At 47.5% G+C, this 13,571-nt stretch overlaps 1 pseudogene across 1 annotated transcript in view; it reads left to right on the forward strand.

The window, feature by feature from the left end:
- Positions 1 to 427: 427 nt before the first annotated feature.
- LOC147342664 (ankyrin repeat domain-containing protein 26-like) overlaps positions 428 to 13,571 on the forward strand; it is a 71,669-nt pseudogene continuing 58,525 nt past the window's right edge. Inside the window, exons 1-3 of the transcript XR_015157743.1 lie at positions 428 to 493; positions 5,233 to 5,378; positions 5,923 to 6,072. The product of XR_015157743.1 is annotated as an ankyrin repeat domain-containing protein 26-like (transcript). The remainder of the gene's footprint in view (positions 494 to 5,232; positions 5,379 to 5,922; positions 6,073 to 13,571) is intronic.

Below are 13,571 nucleotides of genomic sequence, written 5' to 3' on the forward strand. Positions count from 1 at the left end.
GGACCTCAGGGACCTGCTCGTCTTGCCTCCGAAAAGTCAAACCTCCATTCGAGTTGCGAGGGGCTTTTTGGGATTCCTCTCCAGTCAGTACAGGGGCATAGGGCCTCATCTCGAGTTGACGCCAGAACCTCAGGGCTCCTCTCCAGGTCTGACATGGATTTGGGGTTCGTATGGAGTTTCCACAGGGGAGTCAGGCCTCGTCTCGTGTGGAGACATGGAACTCCGCTTTCCTCTTGAGGTGTAAAAGGGATGTCAGTCTTCCTGTCGAGTTGACATAGGGATCTGGGGCTTTTTCTGGAGGTGCCATAGGGCTGTCACACCTCCCTTCATGTTTAGAGTCAATCCTTGGGGTTACAGTCGAGTCAGTGCAGGGCAATCAGGCTTTTCTGGAGTGGATGAGGACATCAGGGTCTTTCTGAACGGAGGCATGGCTAATGGGGAGGTGCTGGAGTTTCAAGGTGAGACCGACCTCCTCTCGAGGTGCGACGGGAACGTTGGGATTCCTTTACTGATGAAGCAGGATAATCGACCCTCATCTCGAGTGGAGGAGGGGGAAAACGGTCCTCTTCTTGAGTTGTGGTGTGAAACTCGGTATTCCTCTCGAGTGGGGACGGGTATCTCGGGAACTTCCTGAGATGCATAAAGGGTGTCCAGTACCCTTTTGCATTTCAAGAGGCAATGTGGGATTCGTCTCGAGACACTGCTCTGGAAAAGGGCCTCATCTCATGTTGAGGGGAGAATCTCATGGTTTTTCTCGAATTGCGGCAGGAAGCTTGGGGTTCCTCTCGAGTTGCGACGGGGACCTCAGGGGCCCGCTCGTGTTGCCTCAGAGAAGTCAGGTCTCTTTTCGAGTTGCGAGGGGCACGTTCGGAATCCTCTCGGTAGCTGCCGGTGAATAGGGCCGTGTTTAGAGTTCAGTCAGTTGACTCAGTGTTCATCTCTGGCAGCGACAGGGATCTTGGGCTTCCTATCAAGTTTCAGTTAGGGAGTCAGGCCTCGTCTGGGATCGAAGCATGGAACTCTGCTTTCCTCTCGAGTTGTCAAAGGGGTGTCAGGCATCCTGTCAAGTTCAGGCAGGAAATTTGGGCTTCTTCAAAGGATCAGCACGGGAGTCAGGCCTCCCATCATGTTGTGAGGGTATCCTCAGTGTTCCACTGGAGCTGGTGCAGGGGAATCAGGACTTATCTGGAGCTGAGTGGTGTCCTTTTTCCTTGCAGTAGGATCTTTGGGGTTCCACTCAAGATTCAACAGGTGAGACAGGCCTCCTCTTGTGCTGTAAGGGGAAGTTGGGATTCCTCTTGAGCTGAAGCAGGGAATGCACCGTCATCTCCAGAGGAGGTGGGAAACACGGGGCTCTTCTCGAGTTGTGGCGTGAAACTCGGGTTTCATCTCGAGTTGTGACAGGGATCTCTGGGCACCCTTGAGTTGCATGAAGGGATTCACGCCTCATCTCGAGTCTGGAGAGGGAACTCGGGATTGCTCTCTGGATGCTGTAGGAGAAAAGGGCCTCATCTCGCCTTGACGAGAGATATCCTGGTTTTCTGGGGTTGCGGTGGGAGCCTTGGGATTCCTCTCCAGGTACCACAGGGAACTCAGGGAGCCTCTTGTGTTGCCTCAGGGAAGTCAAGTCTCCATTCAAATTGCGAGGGGGAGCCCGGGATTGCTCTGGAGTCACGGCAGGGGAATCACGCCTCAATTGTCATGGAAGGGGGAATCTCAAGGTGTTTCTGGAGTTTCCGCAGGAATTTTGTGTTCCCTCAAGTTGCGACAGGGACTTGAGGAAGTCTCTCACATTGTCTCTGGGAAGTCAGGAATCCTTGCGAGTTTTGAGGGGCCTCTAGGGATTCTTCTCGTGTTAGTACAGGGAATTAGGATCTCATATCGAGTTGAGGTGGGAAACTCAGGGTTCCTCTCCAGTTCTGACAGTGATCTCGGGGTTCCTATGGAGATTCAACTGGGGAGTCAGACATTGTTTCGTGTTTAGGCAAGGGACTCCTCTTCCCTCTCGAGCTGTAAAATGGGTGTCAGGCCACCTGTTGAGTGGAGGTAGGGATCTGGGTCTATATCTAGAGTTTCCACGGGGCTCTGAGTCCTCCCTTTGTGTTGTGCTTTGATAGTCAGTGTTACATTCGAGTCATTGCAGGGGAATCAGGCCTTATCTCGAGTGGATTGGGGCATCTGGGTCTTCTAGAATTGTGACACACCCCTTGAGTTGCTCTCGAGTTTCAAGATGAGACTGGTCTCCTCTTGAGCTGTGACGAAAAAGTCGGGATCCTTTCCAGATGAAATGGGAAGTTACCCTCATCTCGAGATGAGGAGGGGAAAACGGGGCTGTTCTTGAGTTGAGGTGGGAAACTCGGTGTTCCTCTCTAGTGGAGACGGGTATGTCAGGGAACTTCTTGAGTTGCATAAAGGGTGTCAATTAACATTTCGAGGCTCAAGAGGGAAGGTGGGATTTCTCTTGAGACGCTGCAGCGGTAGGGGCCTCATCTCGCATTGAAGGGAGAATCTCCTAGTATTTCTCGAGTTGCGGCAGGAAGCTTTGGGTTCCTCTCGATTTGCAACGGGAACCTCAGGGACCCTCTCGTGTTGCCTCAGAGAAGTCAGGTCTCTTTTCGAGTTGCCAGGGGCACGTTGGGATTCCTCTCAAGGTTCCACCATTGAATAGGGCCGTGTCTAGAGTTCAGTCGGGAAACTCAGTGTTCCTCTCCAGTGGCGACAGGGATCTTGCGCCTCCTATCAAGCTTCAACTAGGGAGTCAGGCCTCGTTTGTTGTTGAGGCGGGGAACTCTGCTTTCCTCTTGAGTTGTCAAAGGGGTGTCAGGCCTCCTGTCGAGTTCAGGCAGGGAATTTGGACTTTTTCAAAGGATCAGCAGGGAATCAGGCCTTCAATCATTTTTTGAGGGGGTACTCAGTGTTCCATTGATGCTGGTGCAGGGCAATCAGGACTTATCTCAAGCTGAGGGGGAACTCGGTGTCCTTTTTCCTTGCATCAGGATTCACGGGGTTCCACTCAAGATTCAATAGGTAAGACAGGCCTCCTCTTGTGGTGCGAGGGGAAGTTGGGATTCCTCTTGAGTTGAAGCAGGGAATGGGCCCTCATCTTCAGATCAGGTGGGAAACGTGGAGCTCTTCTCAAGGTGTGGTGGGAAACTCGGGTTTCATCTCGAGTTGTGATGGGGATCTCTGGGCCCCCTTGAGTTGCATGAAGGGAGTCCAGCCTCCTCTCTAGTTTTGATTGCTCCCTAGGCTCTGCAGGAATAAAGGGCCTCATCTCGCATTGATGGGGGAATCTCGTATTTTTTCTCCAGTTGCTGTTGGAGTGATTTTTTCTCCCCCCAAAATAAAGTCAGCCACTGTTTCCACTGTTTCCCCATCTATTTTCCTTGAAGTGATGGGACCGGGTGCCGTGATCTTTGTTTCTGAATATTGAGCTTTAAGACAACTTTTCCACTCTCTGTGTATGAAGCTCAATACCCAAAAAGTGGCACAGGGAACCTGATTCTCTCCGTGCAGCACTGAAACTGTGTGTCCAAGCAACAGCTTGAGAATCCATCCAATTGCTATTTTTTTTTTTACCTCTGACAGAGCTCCCATTGCTGTAGCCCTTGGTAGTTTGGAAACAACAGGACCCTAACACCTCTCCAAGTAGGCCTGCAGCCTAGTTCATCTGAAAATGCAATAGCGGAGCTGAGGACAGTAAGGCGCCCAGTCATGTCTCACATACTCCTGCAGCCTGTCCCTTCATGGGCAGTAATGCTAGAAGCTAGGAATATTTTTGCAAGTGTTGCAAAAGCAGATGAGATGCTTGGAACTGACTGTGGAATTTCAGTCCTCTGAGCATATCTGGAGGTCTCCCGTGTTAGAAGCGAACCTGTTCCTTCCAAATACAGGCTTACAAACACACATGGGTTGGCTGCCTCTTCTTCCCTGAGGGAGGTCGCTTTCCCCAAGTCCTGTGAACTGAACTTCCCAGGCTATGGGAAAGCGTTTCTTGGAGGTCTTTCCTCATGGGCTGTTTCCCCTGATCCTGGAGCTGAGGTAGGGGCCCACACACACAGGGGAAGGCAAAACTTCATCCACACCTGTTTGCTCTGTAGGAGAGGTCTAGTGAATCTAAGTCTGTCTGGAACATTCTTGGCTCTTATGGAGACATACTCTGTGTGTGCAGCTGCATACCCAACATAGGGGCATACGGAGCCTGATTCTTTCCTTGTGGTGCTGAAGATGTGAGGCCAAGCATCAGCTTGAGAATCCGTCCAATTACTCTTGCCTTACCTCTGACAGAGCTCCCATTGCTGTAGCCCTTTGCAGTTTGGAAAAAACCGGACCCTAAGCCCTCTCCAAGTAGGCCTGGGTCCTATTTCGAATGGAATGGCAATAGCAGAGCTGAGCCTAGTATGGCCCCAGTCATGTCTCACACACTCCAACAGCCTGCTCCTTCATGTGCAGTAATGCTAGTAGCTAGGAGTATCTTTGCAAGTTTCTCAAGGGCAGAGGAAAATCTTGGCTTGACTGGAATTTTGGTCCTCTGAGCAGATCTGGAGGGCTCCAGTTGTAGAACCTAACCCATTCCTTCCAAATTTAGGCTTGAAAACACACACTAGTAGGCTGCCTCTTCTTCCCCAAGGGAGGCTCTCTTTCCCCACATCCTATGAACTCCACTTCCCAGCTTCTGGCAAAGCACTTCTTGGAGGGCTTTCCTCATGGGCTGTTTCCCCTGGGCCTGGGGCCGAGGTGGGGGTCCCACATTCATGGGAAGGCAAATCCACATCCACACGTCTTTGTTCTGTGGAGACCTCTAGTAAACCTAAGTCTGTTATTAACATTCTTGGCTCCTATGGAGACACACTTTGTGTGTGAAACTGCATGCCCAACTAGGCGCACAGGCTGCCTGATTCTCTCCATGTGGCGCTGAAGCTGTGTGGCCAAGCAACAGTTTGAAAATCCAGCAGATTACTCTTGCCTTACCTATGACAGAGCTACCATTGCTCTAGCCCTTGGCACTTTGGAAACAATCGGACCCCAACCCCTGTCTAAGTAGGCCTGGGTTCTAGTTCATCTGGTAAGGCAATATCAGAGCTGAGGCCAGTAAGGCACCCAGTCATGTCTCACTCACCCCCGCAACCTGCTCCTTCAGTGGCAGTACTACTAGAAGCTAGGAATTTCTGTCCTCTGAGAAGATCTGCATGGCTCCCGTTGTTGAAGCTAACCTGTTCCTTCCAAAAACAGGCTTGCAAACACACGCCAGTTGGCTCCCTCCCCAACGAGGGAGGCTCACTTTCCCTACATTCTGCGAACTCATCTTCCCACCTGCAGGAAAAACGCTTCCTGGAGGTCTTTCCTCAGAGGCTGTTACCCCTGAGCCTAGGGCCGAGGTAGGGACCCACACTCACAGGGTAAAGCAAATCTTCACATCTCTTTGCTCCTAGGAGAGCTCTAGTGAGCCTACATCTGTCAGGAACATTCTTCGCTCCTACAGATACACACTCTGTGTCTGAAACTGCGTACCCCATATAGTGACACAGGGCGCCTGTTTCTGTCCGTGGGGGCGCTGAAGCTGTGTGGCCAAGCAACAGCTTGAAAATCTATCCGATTGCTATTGCCTTACCTCTGACAGAACTCCCATTGCTTTATCCCTTGGCAGTTTGGAGAGAACCGGACCCCACCCCCTACCCAAGTAGGCCTGGGGCCTAGTTCGACTGGAAAGGCAGTAGCGGAGCTTAGGCCAGTACAGCCACCATTCATGTCTCACTCTCGCAGCCGGCTCCTTCATGGGCAGTAATGCTAGAAGCTAGGAATGTCTTTGCAAAGCTCGCAAAGGGCAGAGGAGAATCTTGACCCTGACTCTGAAATTTTGGTCTTCTGAGCAGATCTTGAGGTCTCCCCTTGTAGAAGCTAACCCTTTCCTTCCAAATACAGGCTTGCAAAGACATGCCGGTTTGCTGCCTCTGCTCCTGCAAAGGAGACTCGCTTTCCCTGCATCCTGCGAACTCCACTTAACAGCCTGCCCGAAAAGGGCTTCTTTGAGTTCTTTTATCAGGGGCTGTTTCCCCTGAGCCTGGGACCGAGGTAGGGGCCAACACTCACAGGGGAAGGCAAAACCACATCCACAAGTCTTTCCTGTGTAAGAGAGCTCTAGTGAGCCTAAGTGTGTCAGGAACATTCTTGGTTCCTATGGAGACACTGTTTGTGAACCTGCATACCCAGCATAGGTGCCCAAGGTTCCTGTTTCTCTGCGAGGGGCACTGAAGCTGTGCATCCAAGCAACAGCTTGTAAAGCTATCCAATTGCTCTTCCTTTAACTGCAACAGAGCTCACATTGCTCTAGCCCTTGGCATTTTGGAGACAACCAGGCCCCACTCCCTATCCAAGTAGGCCTGGGGTCTAGTTCGACTGGAAAGGCAATAGCAGAGCTGAGGCCAGTAAGGCGCCAGTCATGTCTCACACACTCCCGCAGCCTGCCCCTTCATGGGCAGTAATGCTAGACGCCAGGAATGTCTTTTCAAGGCTCGCAAAGGGCAGGAGAGATGTTCGGCCCTGACTCTGGAATTTCGGTCTTCTGAGCAGATCTTGAGGTCTCCTGTTGTAGAAGCTAACATGTTCCTTCCAAATACAGGCTTGCAAACACACGCAGTTGGCTGCCTCTTCTATAAGGGAGGGTCGCTTTGCCTTCATCCTGCAAACTCTGCTTCCCAGCCTGGGGAAAAAGTGCTTCTTGGAGGTCTTTCCTCAGGGGATGTTTCCCCTGAGCCTGGGGCCAAAGTAGGAGACCCACACTCACAAGGAAAGGCAAAACTTCATCCACACCTCTTTGCTCTGTAGGAGAGCTCTAGTGAGGTTAAGTCTGTCAGGAACATTCTTCGCACCTATGAAGGCACACTCTGTGTGAAGCTGCATACCCTTCCTAGGGGCACAGGGTGCCTGATTTTCTCCCTGGGGTGCTGTATCTGTGAAGCTGATCAACAGTTTAAAAATCCATCCGATGCTCTTCCCTTACCTCTTACAGAGCTCCCATCGCTCTAACCCTTGGCAGTTTGGAGACAACCGGACCTAAACCCATCTCCAAGTAGGCCTGATGCCTAGTTCGACTGGAAAGGCACTGTCCAGGGGAGAATGGGATATCTTTCCAGGAATCCTGGCTCCTGGGTTTTAATGAGCTTCCTACCCAGCATGGTCATTAATTGGCAAGTGCTGACATTGAGAATAAACTTGGGTGGAATGTAAAAGGCTCTTTTAGAGAATGTGTCTAGCAGCTGTGCATCTTAATGAGTATTTCATTTCCTCCCCAACACTTGGAATGTGCTGGGCACAGGGCAGATGCTTCATTTTTATTGAATAAGTTCTATTTCATATAATTATATCCATAGTATCAGCAACACCATGAGGTATATTAGAGCAGTGATTGTAATAGTTGATACTTCACAGATCAATAAGAAAGAAAACTTTTTATTAAGAAGACTGTAAGAGAATTGCTAGTTCTAAGTTTATTCCACAAGGATATTTTTTTTAAAAAATGAAACAAATCTCTCCCATCATCACCAAGGCTATTGGAGGTTTGTTGACCCCACACAAGGGAGATTCTACCCCTAAAGACCCCCTGCTTCAGCATCTCCCTAAGCCAGCAACCTGTGACAGATGAGTACACTTGAAGTTCCTTCCTTGACCTCGGGAGTTTTTTTGGAAGATAATTTTTTTGACAGACAGGGGTGGGGGAAGATTTTGGGATGTTTCAAGTGTAGTTCAGTTATTGTGCACTCTATTTCTCTTTCTGTTCCCTGGTGGCTCCATTGGTAAAGAGTCTGCCTGCAGTGCAGGAGACCCGGGTTCAATCCCTGGGCTGGAAGATCTACTGGTGAAGGAAATGACAGTCCACTCCAGTGTTCGTGCCTGAAGAATTCAATGGACTGAGGAGCCTGTTGGACTACAAAGGATTGGACACAGCTGAGTGGCCTAGTATGAAATCTAGTATGATTTCATCAGCTCCACCTCAGATCATTAGATCCTAGAGGTTGGGGACCCCTGCTTTAGTTCCCTCTTTCATCTTCTACACACCTCCAGCCTGCTTCCTCCTCCTCTTCCACCTGCAAAACTACCTGCCAGGCTTCTTTGAGTGTGACTAAGAGTCTCCTTCTCTCACTTCCTTTCCTTTGAGTCCCTTCTCCTAACTGGGTTTCCCTGATGTCTATTTAGGCACTTTTGCCACAGGTGGTGCTAGTGGTAAAGAATCTCCCTGCCAATGCAGGAATCCAGTCCCTGGGTTGGGAAGATCCCCTGGAGGAGGGCATGGCAACCCACTCCAGTATTCTTGCCTGGAAAATTCCCATGGACAGAGGAGCCTGGCAGGCTCTGACAGTCAGACATGACTGAAGCGACTTAGCACAGCATACCAGAGGACATTAGAACTGCAGACTCATGGGATTGTTCTGGCTCTTTGGAGTCCCTTGTCATTCCACGTGTATGTTAGGGTCAGCTTGTGTATTGCTTCCTAAAGGCCCTGAAAGGGTAACAGGCAGGAAGGCCAGGGGTCTCCAGACGGAGGAAATAGGCTGCAAGTGTCAGACGTTTTTTTCTCTCTCTCTTAAGCAGCCGGAGGAAACAAATTAGTGTTACATTTTTTTTCCCTTCTTGATACAAATTTAAAAGGAGGTTTCTCTGAAAATTCTGTGTTGCCATGACGACTCCTGGCTCCACCGGAACTTAACTTTTCTCAAACCTTGAGCTAAGCAATGCATTTTTTCATAAGGAAATGTTTGTCTTAAGCTATGTTAATATACTATGTATTTCTGCTAGACTCTGTCTTCAGATTTGTTCCCCCTAAAGGCTCAGAACTGACTTGACAAACCAGTATGTCTTACACATACCTTGTTCTCCTAATCTATGTTAATGAAACGATATATTTGCCTGGAAATATGCCTTTCTTCAAGATTCATGTCAATCATTTTATGGCCCGGGATGACTCACCTGCTGCCAATGTTATCTCGATGCATGTTGTGGGTGAGGGGCCTGGTGCCATTCTCTGAGACACTGCCTTTCTTTCCTTAACAGACTGCTAGCAGCTGTATAACATCTGGCTAAAGACCAGCAGGGGGTACTCTTACTGCCCCCATCTGATGTCTATGTGAGCAGCTTTCCCTATCTCTTTTATACTTTAATAAAACTTTATGACACAAAACCTCTGAGCGATCAAGCTTCGTCAACTGGCCCTGGATTGAATTCTTCTCCTTTGGAGGCCAAGAGTCCTGGTACCTTTCATGTTTCAGCAATGACCTTTCAGTCTTTTGTAATTCATATTGAATCTTCATTTCAGATTGGAGATGAATTCCATGGTATTGTCATCTTAAGTCTTTCCATCACTATGGTATATCTGTACATGTATTCAGCATATTTTTCAGCAATTGTGTATAATTTCCAGTGTGTGAGTCTTGTCATCCTTGTTACATCCATGGCAATGTATTTTATTAATGTTGACATTACTGAAAGGGAATTATTTTTTTAAATTCCTTTTAAGATTATTATTTGCTACTGTATACAGATTAAACTGTGTAATCATTCATTTTTATCCGTTTGGACAGCTTGATAGTTGTCTTTACTTTCTTTACTTTCTCATACATTAAGATTATCCTGGCTCATATATTTACTGCCTTACCCCTAGTCTCAATCATTTATTCAAAGAAATTCTGTCCTTTTTTAAAAAAAAAATTGAATTATTTTTGACTATGCTATTATCTCTGTTGCAAGATGTCTAGTTGTAGTGAACAGAGGCTGCCCTCTAATTGCTGTGCCATGGCTTCTCATTGTGCAGCGCTTTCTCTGGTTGCAGAACATGGGGTCTGGAGCATGCAAGTACTTCAGTAGTTGTACGGGGGCTTAGTAGCCCCTGCACATGTGGAATCTTCTAGCACCAGGGATTGAACCTGTGTTCCCTGCATTGGTAGGCACATCCTTTACCACCAGACCACCAGGGACATTTCCTGTTTCCTTTCATTAGAGAATGATATGTAAAACATACATGTAGGAGCTAAATATGCTCAGCTGACAATACTTGGAAATGTATACATGTATTCCAGCTTACCTTTGAACATATTCAGTTAAAGGTAATTTGTCATGATGTCTCCGTGGATCTTGTAACCTTTCCTTTTGTTTCTCTGTAACTTCCCATTCCAATGGTAAGAAACCTGGCTTCCACCACTTGTCATGTATAGAATTCAGTGCTTGTCCCATGTGGTTACTGAAAAAACTGTCAGACTGTCTTCCAAAGGGGGCTGTGCATGCATCCCACCAGTATCTTGCATATGCTTCTGTAGGCTAGTTTACTATCAGTATACCCTCCATGGCCAGGTGTCTATTTCAATCTTTACTAATTATGAATGGGCTTGTTTGCTCTAGTGTTCTTGGACAATTTGAGTACAGATTTTTGTCAGATATGCATTTTTAAGGAAAGCAATTTTATTTATTTTTGGCTGTGTTGAGTCTTTGTGTGTGGGCTTTTCCCTAGTTCAGGTGAGCATGGGCCATAACTAGTGGTGTGTGGGCTTCTCACTGCAGTGGCTCCTCTTGTTGTGGGGCACAGGCTCATAGGCTTCAGTGGTTGCAGTATGTGAACTCGGCATTATGACTTCCAGGATCTAGAACACAGGCTTGGCAGTTGTGGCACAGGGGCTCCATAGCATGTGGGATCTTCCTATAGCAGGGATCACACCTGCATCTCCATCACTGGCAAGCAGATTCTTTACCACAGAGCCACCAGAGAAGCCCTCAGGCATATTTTTGATTCTAGTTTTCCACACATGTACTTGGTGAGAGAGGCCAGGATCAAGAGTCCTGGCAGCTTGGAGTCCTCAGCCACAGTTCTGGCTGTGCCATCCAAAGCCCTGGGGCCTTTGGTAAGTGCCTCAGCTTCCCCGGGACTGTTTTCTCCCCTCAGAAATGCCCTGCTGTTGGACTGTAGCCCACCAAGCTCCTCTGTCCCTGGGATTTCTGAGGCCAGAATACTGGAGGGGGTGCCATTGCCTTCTCTACTAGGTAGCATTTGGAAGATATTTTCTCCTGGATTGTGGTTTTGATGAAGGAAGTGGGATCCCTTCCAGGGCTTGAGAGTGGGTTCTTGTCTGACACTTGGAAATGAATTGTCCAAGGAGAGGAGGTGCCATCCAAGCAAGAGATTTCATTGAGAAGGGCTGCCGGGGTGGAGGGCAGGAGGGTGAGGGAAACAGAGAAAACTGCTCTGCCACATGGCTCACCGTCTCAGGTTTTCTGGTCATTGGGTTAGTTTCTGGTTTGTCTCTTGCCAGACATTCTGAATTGGAATCCTTCCTGGGGGCACATGCATCACTCAGCCGAGATGGATTCCAGTGAGGAGGATCCTGGGAAGTTGGTAGGACCTCTGGACTGCAGTCTGCCATCTCTTTTTGACCTCTCCAGAATTCTGGTTGGTGGTAGCTTGTTAGTTCCTTGTTCCTTACCAGGACCTCCTGTTGTAAGATGACTCCTGCAAGTGTTTTCTTTTCTCTGTTGCCTGGCAAGGGTGGGTGGTCAGTGGTTCATTTAACAGTTTGTCTCTATCAAATAAGGTCCTTCACAGAGTAAATGTATAAAATTGTAAAAGTCAATGTTTTAAATAATTTATATTCCTAATTTGGTAAGTTGGCTTTTTTGTTGTGTGTTAGAACTCATCACCAGACCAAAGGTCATGTAGATCTTTTGTTGTTTTCTCAAATTGTATAGTTTTTTAAATTGAATTACGGTGTTAGTTGCAAAGTTTGTGTTTCTGTTCATTTCACCTTTTTTTTTTTTTTTTAGCAGTTATTTAGTTTTAGTTGATTGATCATTGCTTTACAATATTGGTTTGATTTGTCATACATCAACATGAATTAACCATAGGTGTATGTGTGTCCCCTCACTCTTGAATCTCCCTCCCACATCCCATCCATCACCACTTCTCTAGGTTATTACAGAGCCCCAGTTTGAGTTCCCTGAGTTATACAGCAAATTCCCACTGGTTTTCTATTTACCAGTGTTGGTGTACATGCATCCATGCTGCTCTCTCCATTCATCTCACCCTCTCCCTCTTGTTCCCCACCCTTGCCCGTAAGTCTGTTCTCTATGTCTGCATCTCCGTTGCTGCTATGTGAACAGATTCGTCAGACCCATCCTTCTCAATTCCATGTTTTTCTCTTTCTGACTGACTTCCCTGTTTAATACGCTCTAGGTTCATCCCTTTCATTAGAACTGATTCAAACGTGCTCCTTTTTATGGATGCATTCCATACAGACTCTGATTGCTCCTTAGCCATGTTTTGAGGAGGGTCTTGGAGCTATTCTGCTCCATTTCAGTTTGGGCTTCCAGTCTGAGTGCTCGCAGCAGAGCTGCTTCTGGGTGAGCCCTCTGAGGTCTGTGAGCATGGGGCTGCCCGCTTTTCTCTGGCTCTCTCTCCGCAGGGGGAACCAAAACCCCCTCTGACTCGCGGATGCAGGATGCTTTGCCTTCAGGCTGGGCTGGGTGACCAGCTCACGGGAGCTTTGTCTCTTGAGGGCTGTCACGGGTCTTGGGCTCCTGGATAACGGGGTTGCTGAGAGGAACGGGGTTGCCTCAGTGCCTGCCAGCAGGGAGGTGCTGCAAGAGGGGAAAATGAAGACGAAGTAGATGTTTTCTGTGTCCAGTTGAATGCTGACAGGAGGTCCATCTCAGAGGACTCAGAGGGGCAAAGAGCTCCATGTGCAAAATGGTGGGTTTTCAGTTCAATTTCTGTTAGATGATCTAGAGGACGACCTTCACTGATGTTCTTTCGAGTAGGTGGTCAGTTTTCCTGTCACTGTTTCTTAAGAAGACTGTCCTTTCCTCTTCGCTCGTTCCTGGTTTGATTTTCATGAACTGACCACGCCCATGTGGGTTCATTCCTGGGCTCTCTCTTCTTTCCTGGAGTCCATGTATCTGTGTTCCTGCCTGTTCCTCACTGTGGTGGTTACTACAGCTCCATGATGTAGTTTGAAGTCGGAGAGGAAGATGCCTCCAGCTGTGTTCTTCTTTCTCAGAGTCTTTTTGGCCGTTTAAGGTCCTGTTCAATATTAGCAGCCTAATATTAGGAATATTTCTATTTCTGTGAAAAATGCCATTGAATATTATTGTGTGATTGCAGTCAGTGTATTTGTTGATAGCTTTGGTTGGAATGAACATTTTAATTCCTCATTGTTCCAGTGCATGAGCATGGAATAGTTTTCTGTTTATTTGTATTTTCTTTGGTTTCTTTACAAGTGCTTTCTAGTTTTCTGACTACTGGTCTTTTATGTCCTTGATTAAGTTTGTTGCTAGATGTGTTATTATTTTTGATGCAATTATAAATGGGATTTTCTTAATTTTGTTTTCTGATTGTTATTAGTATATAGAAAAGCAAGTGATTTTGTATATTGATTGGGATTGTAAATTGTAGTATTCTATATGATTGTAAATTGACCAGAAATTATTCAACTTTACCGAGTGTAGTCTAACAACTTTTTGTGAAGTTATAGGGAAATTTTTATTTGTAAAATTTGTTTCTCCTGCAATAGGTCATCCAGAGGACCCAAGGCATG

This window comes from Bos grunniens, chromosome 29, assembly GCF_055505025.1.
Source record: "Bos grunniens cultivar Pamir isolate PY7600 chromosome 29, Bosgru_T2T1.0, whole genome shotgun sequence".
NCBI classification, from domain to species: Eukaryota; Metazoa; Chordata; class Mammalia; order Artiodactyla; family Bovidae; genus Bos; species Bos grunniens.